The 7,957-nt window shown below is 37.1% G+C and overlaps 1 long non-coding RNA gene across 1 annotated transcript; it reads right to left on the bottom strand.

The window, feature by feature from the left end:
- Nucleotides 1-1,991: 1,991 nt before the first annotated feature.
- On the bottom strand, nt 1,992-2,923 carry LOC130735720 (uncharacterized). Its single transcript, XR_009018546.1, has 3 exons — nt 2,756-2,923; nt 2,197-2,285; nt 1,992-2,129 (listed from the first exon to the last, which is right to left on the bottom strand). It is a non-coding gene; the product is annotated as an uncharacterized LOC130735720 (long non-coding RNA).
- Between the last annotated feature and the right edge of the window lie 5,034 nt (nt 2,924-7,957).

Raw genomic sequence — 7,957 nt, forward strand, 5'->3', positions numbered from 1 at the left:
GGTCCAGAAGCAGAAGTTACGAAGGTCAGAGGATCCAAGCATCCCTCTGACTCTGATCACCAAGCTTCACAAGTTCCAACACGAAGCATAACTCTGATCAGAAGTCAATGGTTAAAGGCAAATGTCTCTATCTAGAAGTACAAGAGCAGTGTACTATTCTGAAAAGCCTACCTACCAAGGTTCAGCCACAGCAGGTTCTGGAAGTTCCAGAAATGCCCTCCAACGGTCATATTCTCTCAACAGAAATATCCTTTGCACCTTGGACTATAAAAGGCTGAAGAAAAAGAAGAAAGCTAAGAGAGAAATCAAGAGCTGCAATACAAGTGGTATCAGAGCCAGGTCCCGTGTTCGAATCCCACGGAAGGCATGCTGTGCAGCTAGTTTGGCTGGCAGGTGCTGGGGGGGGATTGTTGGGTCCAGGTGGGCCAGCATCCTGCCTGCAGGTAGCATTCGAAACGGGGCGCTGTCTGCTACGCTATAAGAAATAACGTTGCGCCCTCACTAACACCAATTGGTTTTGGCGTAGTGGTAAGCGCGTGATCCTACAATTTCACCCCAAGGAATCCCGACAAAAATTAAGTTGGGCATCGAAGGTGAGTGTTCGAATAATGAGGCGGAGTATGAAGCTTTATTGATAGGGCTCGAAACGGCTCTAAACTTGGGGGCTAGAGAGCTCTTAATTCGTGGAGATTCAGAGTTGGTTATTAAGCAACTAACTGGTGAATACCAATGCGTTAGTGAGAATTTAATGAAATATCATTCGAAAGCAGTTAAAATGTTAAGAAGTTTTGATGAAGTCGAATTATGTCATATCCCTAGGATCGAGAATGCTGAAGCGAATGTTTTGGCACAAATTGCGTCAGGTTACCGGCTACCTCGGAAAAAGTTTAAAGAGCTAGTAAAGGTCAAAAGAAAGTTTATTCCTAGTTTTAAGGAAAGGAAAGTGGAGTTCGAGCAGGAGGTATTGGTCATTAGTAATTTGGATGACAGTGATTGGAGGAAACCTGTTGTGAAATACTTGCAAAACCCAAACGCACCAACAGATCGAAGAACAAAGTATCGAGCTCTAAGTTACTTGATTTTGGATGACGAATTGTTTAAAAAAGGGGTGAATGAAGTTTTACTAAAGTGCCTAAGTGAAGAAGAAGCGTTTCGAGCAGTCAAGGCCGTTCATGATGGTATGTGTGGGGCGCATCAGGCTGGCCATAAGATGAAGTGGACATTGTTTCGACAAGGAGTATATTGGCCAAATATGTTAAAAGATTGCATTGAATATGCCAAATCTTGCGCCGAATGTCAGAAGCATGCTGGCATCCAACATGTACCGGCAAGTGAGTTACATTCGATCGTGAAACCCTGGCCATTTAGGGGGTGGGCGTTGGATTTGATAGGTCAAATACATCCTTCTTCGTCTAAACAACATGACTATATAATAGTGGCTATCGATTATTTCACTAAATGGGTCGAAGCCATTCCGCTGAGAGGTGTCGACCAAGATACGGTTATTAGTTTTATTCAAGAACACATAGTATTTAGATATGGGATCCCTGAGACGTTAACTACTGACCAAGGGTCAGTATTTACTGGAAGGAAAATGGCTCAGTTTGCTGAGGATTTTGGAATAAAACTATTAACTTCAACGCCATATTATGCTCAGGCGAATGGACAAGTCGAAGCAGCTAATAAAGTTTTAATTAACTTGGTTAAGAAACACATTAGTCAAAAGCCGAGAAGGTGGCATGAAACTTTGAGTCAAGTTTTATGGGCTTATCGAAATTCGCCCAAAGAGGCCACTGGAGTAACTCCTTTTCGACTTACGTACGGGCATGAGTCAGTTTTACCGATCGAAATATGCTTACAGTCCGTTAGAATTCAAAGGCAATTCGAGATTCCGTGTGATGATTATTGGAATATGATGTATGACGAGTTAATTGAATTGGACGAGGAAAGATTAAATGCTTTAGAAAGGAAAGGAGATGAGTAAAAAAAAAAAAAAAAAAAAAGAAAATTGCAATGAGAAGGATAGAAGATAAGATTACCAAAGTTCTTTCTGAGTCGTCCTTTTCGGATGAAATTCTTATTTTCTTTCGAGCATCCGAAGTCGAGCTTTGAGAACCTCTCTTTCGAGCCTGGAAAATATATAAGATATGGATTTGGAGTTGAATAAAGGGTAAAACAACGCATTAACGAATATACCTTAGGGACGTTCTTTTGTTGAACTGGAATGCCTGTTGAATTGTCGGAACCTTCGTCTTCCTTACATGGAACCTTGGGTATTGGTTCGGCTGAAGGAAAAGGGGTATAAGTACGAGAGTAAAGGAAAAAGAACAAAAGTAAGACGAGTCTATCTAACCTTGATGAATTTGTGTAAGGACTTGGACGTGACATGAGTTAACATGAATGTGTCCGGGGTAGTTGTGCAAGAAATATTTAGTCGAAGTAACCCTTTTCGGAAGTGGTAAAAGACTTTGTATAAAACATTTGTATGTAAAATGGTCGAGCCACTTTGGGTAAATAACAGGTAAAGCCAAAGCCATGTCACTGGTAGGAAAAGCTGGAAATTTTGGACAATAATGTCGAAGAGTATAAACATATTTATCCACAAAAGGGGGAAAAAGTTTAATTTTTAAAACTTTGGCTTTGACCTTTTCTTTTAAAACTTCCACCGCTTCCGAAAGGGTTAAATTCAATCGACCTGGAAGATAAACAGTTTTGAAGAATCTCTGAAATGACTGGATTTCTTTGATGAGCATACCTCGAGTTTTCTTTGTAGCCTTTTTCTGCACAGATTGAAGAGCTTCAGTCATCTTTCCAATACAAACTCCTAAGGTGGTCTGAATAGACTTGTAGTAGGTCGACCACCAAACTTCAAATTCTTTAGTGCAATAAAAGGATGGTTCGAAAGACAGAGGTTCAAGACGAAGAGCAGACGTCTTCTTGTCATAATAGTTGAGGGCTTCATAAAAAGAGTCGACATCTTTGTCGCAAAACCCTTCATTGCAAATGGCATCCTTTTTTGAGAAAAGAGGGATAGGAACGATTTGACATAGGCCGAATTGTCTAGCCACAAGTTGAGGCTGGTAACCCAACACGTTCACCTCAGATTTTTTGAAACCAAGGGGAAGAACTTGAGGTCGGAAAAATTCCCTCCAGATGCTAATACTTTCAAGCTGTTCACCCGGAGATTCGCATGGGAAAGGTCGGACAAGCCATTTGGGACCAGTAGTTGGAGCAGCAAATGGAGCAAGGTCGGGAGTAAAAGAGGTCATTTCCATTAAAGCAGTAAAAAACTCACGGAAAGTGGTTTCTGGATCGACTTTATCTTTGGAAGGAGTCAAGCAATTAAGTCGAAAAGCAGCAATAGAAGTCGAGACATTTTGTGGACTTGGAGTTGAGAGTTTGGTCTCAAATATGGCATTTAGCCAAAGTTGAAGAAACCATAGAGGTCCAGCAAAAAGGATGTTTTTCTCGGCTCCAGAGGGCTTCTGAAGAGAAGTGATGGCTTGACTCAAAGAAAGGTAAAGTTCGCCTAATAAAACTTTACCTAAACAGACGTCGGTACCTTCGTGCAAAAGTTGAGCAAGAAGCACAAATTTCTGAGGAACTTGAAGAGACTTGGAACAAAGGAAGAAAGCAGAAAGCCAGAACAACAAGAAAGCTACATGTTCCGAGTCGGAAACATTTGCAGAGGTCTTGTCGTGGTTTCTCAGAATGAAGCTTTTGTAAGTTAGATGGTTATAGTCTAATTTGATTTCTTTCTTAACAGGCCGGTCGAATGTAAAAGAAGAACCTGTAGGTCGAAGACCGGCAATAGCAGCTACATCTAAGAGAGTAGGGGTAATCATTCCCTGAGGAGTATGAAAGGTATTGGTCGAACGCTCCCAAAAGAAGAAAGAACTGGCTAACATTGCTGGATGGTAGACAATTTTCGACCTGGATAATTGGATTATGTCAAAAATCCCTAAACTTTTCCAGAAATCTCCTTTCACTTTCTCGACTTTGTTTAACCATTCAATGTAGGGATTCGTCTTCACTGGAGGTGAAGAACGGAAAGCTCGAGGGGGGTCACCTAAAAAGGACAGATTGTAGGAATCCCTAAAGGCCAAGATTTTCTCATCCGGTAAAGGTGAAGGAAAGAATGCAGATGCATTTCTTGGGAAAATAGTTTGGTAAGGTCCTAGATATGCATGCAACTTAATCTTTTCTTCTTCATTGGGAGGTTCTGGAACGAAGGTCCTCCCTTCAACTTCAATGGGTTTTAAAAGAGAAACCGCAGACGGAACCTGAGAAGAGGATGTGGAAGTCATGGTGGTGGCCGGCGAACTGGAAGATGATGATGATGCAATGATGGTGATGGTGAAAGCTCGCGTAAACCGAAATGGTTCCGGTAGAGCTTTAGAATATCAAGGAGTTGCAGGGTTTGGAAATGGGTTTTTTCAGAGAGAAAAGCTAGAGGTTGAAGAAGAAGTGAAGTGGAAAAGTTTTTTCCATCTATTTATAAGTCTGGAGCTACAACAAGATGGACGGTTGAGATTGAAGCGGATGCCAAACTTTTGTTTAATAAAATTTATTTGTGATCCGTTTGAATTCTGAGTGGGGTATGGCAGTTTTCCTTGGAGAACGTGTCTGACATGATTAGACATTTATGATAGTGGAGTGTGGAAGTTACTAAAGGTTAAAAGAGACTTTTACTTGTCAGAAATGAAAAAGGGGAAAACTGACATATAGTATGTGGTCGAAATTAGGTAAGTCGAAAATATCATTTTTCTGATTGAACAAATGATATTTTGGGGGGCATCTGTTAATTGCATATAATTTCGACCTATTGTTGGACATTTCGATTGGAATTTATACTGGGTTCAACCTTCGAAGTCGAAAGTGAAGGGAATCAAGGAAATTTATCAAGTATTCAACGACTTCGACTGTAAAGTACTGTTTTTCGAGATACGGAGAGTTCCATATGAGAAGCCGGTTTGTCTTTGAAAGATGATTCACGAGGGACACGTATATAATAGAAAGACACGTGTAGGACGAAGCTATGTTCAGAAGACACTTGTAATAGTTGTATTAATTGACCGTTAGAAGTCAGTTACATTTTAAGTCTATAAATAGCAGGTTTGTAGAAAGAATAGGGGTTCATAATCTTTACTCGAAAACTCTCAAGTGCTTACAATCGATCACAATGATTACAAGCCAAGTTAGAGTGAAAAAGTAGGGATTCGTGTAACACTTTGCATCTTATAGTTCATTATTATTATTCAGATTCAGAAAGTTCATTTATGTTTTTATCATTTAAGTCGAATTTATTCGTTTTGTTTCTAATTTGTTATTAAATTTCTTTAGTTTTGAGTGACTAAATTTAATTCATTTTCACCAAAGAACCCAAGAGGACTCGAATCCAGTCCCAGATTGATCTTTGGATTCTTTATTTGTGTTTACCAAAATTTGGTGTAAACACCTCTCTGGATGGTAGTTGTGGGATTTGGGGTATTGTGAGTTTGAGAAGACAACGTGTCTTCGAGCCTATCAGTTTCTTTTCCTTGTCGACACGCAAGTTTTATCGGCATTCTCAACCATTTACCAGAACAAGGGCACACAATCCACAAAGAACGTTCTCTTGCACACATTTACTCACAAGCATTGAGGTGTGAAACTTGAAACTTGGTTTAACCGTGTCGGGAGGTGAGGTCTGACCTACGTTAGTAATCCAACCTCATGATTTTTTCATGAGGAAACAAATGTATGTCATTAAAGTTCACAAAATTCTACTCGAAATTTCTCTCAGTAAAGTTTTGATGTCCAACATAATTAATGACAAACAACAACCTAGCTAACGAGTGCTAAAAAGTAAAAAGTATGTTTTTTTTTTTCCTCCTTTATACTTTGATGTAATATTTATTTTATTCTTTCTTTTCCTTTCTTTATTCCATATTAAATTCAAGTTCTTAATTCTAACTTAAACTTCAAGAACATTTTTTTATTCATTATAAAATTTACTAGTAGTTTTTTTAGAAGTGAAAATATATATTAATAAATCAAGGTCTGAGAGCATGTCTCTCGAATAGGAAAGTCAAACGCAATTGATTTACTACATAAAAAATAACAAATTATCAAAAAGGCTCAAACAGACAAAAGAGAACAAACCTAGTAGTTATAAAACTAAAATTGACACTTCTACATTTTCGTTAAAAAACTTTGTAAAAGTTATAAGAGTTTAATGGATATGCACTGTCAGTGTAAAACTGTTTTACACTGACAACCAATCACAACATGTCATATAAGTGAAATAATATCTTTCATCTTAAATTTTAATTAAAAGTTATAATCCAGTCTCCAAATTAATCAATGAATTTTCATTTACTTCTAAAACAATAGAATAAACAACTTTTTTTTTTTCAATTTTCACATTACCCATCTTACATGTGAAAAGTGAACCGCAAAGTTTGTGGATCTAAATTAGTGTATACAATGGGGTAGACTTTCTAGATTTGGCTAAGAAAAAAAAGTGAGTTTAATGGTGCCGTTTTTAATGTCCTATATAGTGAGTCAAAAGTCAGAACTCCCTTTTAGGACATGCCTAACCATCGTCCACTACTCATATATAGCTTGTTACTTGCACTGCTAGTCAGCTTGTGACAGACACCGGGCCCCATAAAATTTAATCCTATAAGAAAAGATATTTTCTCATATAATTAGAGCTTCAAATCCATTTGATCCTATCCTAAACGTGTGATGAGTTTGAAAACTAAACCTAAGTATTAAGCTTTTTTCAAAAACAAAAAAACCACAATAGTTGTCTAAAACTGTCATAAACATTGTTTTGGAATCAAGTGTTAGAGTCAAGTCTCATATTGAAGAAATGAGGGTAAGAGAGAAAGTATATAAGGAGATGAACTCATGAACCTAATGCCATAAGATTTTTGGTTAAGATGTGGTGTCTAAGATTTTATTTGTGTCTCCCCTCGACCTTGACCCATGGATTGTCGCCGTGACTCTCCCTAACACATTACTATCTACTTCTGGCTTGAGTTGTTAAAATGGATTAACTTGATCCATCCAAGCTGACTCACCATAGGCTTACGTTAGACTCATTTTGTGGTGAGTAAAAAAAGATCAACTGATCAACCAGACTCAATGTATTGGGCTTGGCTCGCAGGTTTTTAGGAAAAAAATTAAAAACCGGAAAAACGAAAGAATTAGAAAAAATATATTATTGAAAGTTAGCACAACCGTGCCACTTAAGGAGCATTGTTGTGACCACTCATAAGTCGATCACCAACATTTCTAGGGCTAACACGGTCGTGGATCTTGAATTTTATTGAGCACACGGTCGTGTTTAATTTGCTTCCTCTTCGATCGGCACATCAATATTCACCTTTGCTCCATTTTACATTTTTTTCAGTTGCATTTTCCTTTTTCCTCTTTTCACCTGCATTTTGTACTAGAAAATACTTGAGCTTTGAGTAGAAAGTGAAACAATTTGTTTTTTCATTTTTTTATTGTTAGGTTATTTTTTACATTTAATTAGTTTTGTTAATTTTTATCATTCCCAGAAGTGTAAAAGAAATTGTTCATTTACTCTTGAATATTAGTTTTTTGAGAAAAAAATTATATATTAACGTTATGCTCTAAAACTATTAATTCTCATCTCGTAACAAAAAAAATGTTACAAGATTATTGTATTTAGTTTAAAAAAAGAAGACTATTATATTTCTAACACTCATTTTTCTGTGCAAAGAAAAATTATATTATTCTAATTGTTTTGACTCTTGCACTAATTAATAAGTAAAATAATGTATATGAAGCCACAAATAAATTTAAAAAAATAGTAGAGAAAATAAGTTTTAATTTTTCTATATCTATAATATAAAGTATTACTAAAAAAATAGTCTACCTTAAAAAGAGAGTTGAACCCATCAAACATTGGTTAAAAAAAATTAATCAATCAAAAATAGAA

Source organism: Lotus japonicus, chromosome 2 (assembly GCF_012489685.1).
Source record: "Lotus japonicus ecotype B-129 chromosome 2, LjGifu_v1.2".
In the NCBI taxonomy this organism is placed as follows: Eukaryota; Viridiplantae; Streptophyta; class Magnoliopsida; order Fabales; family Fabaceae; genus Lotus; species Lotus japonicus.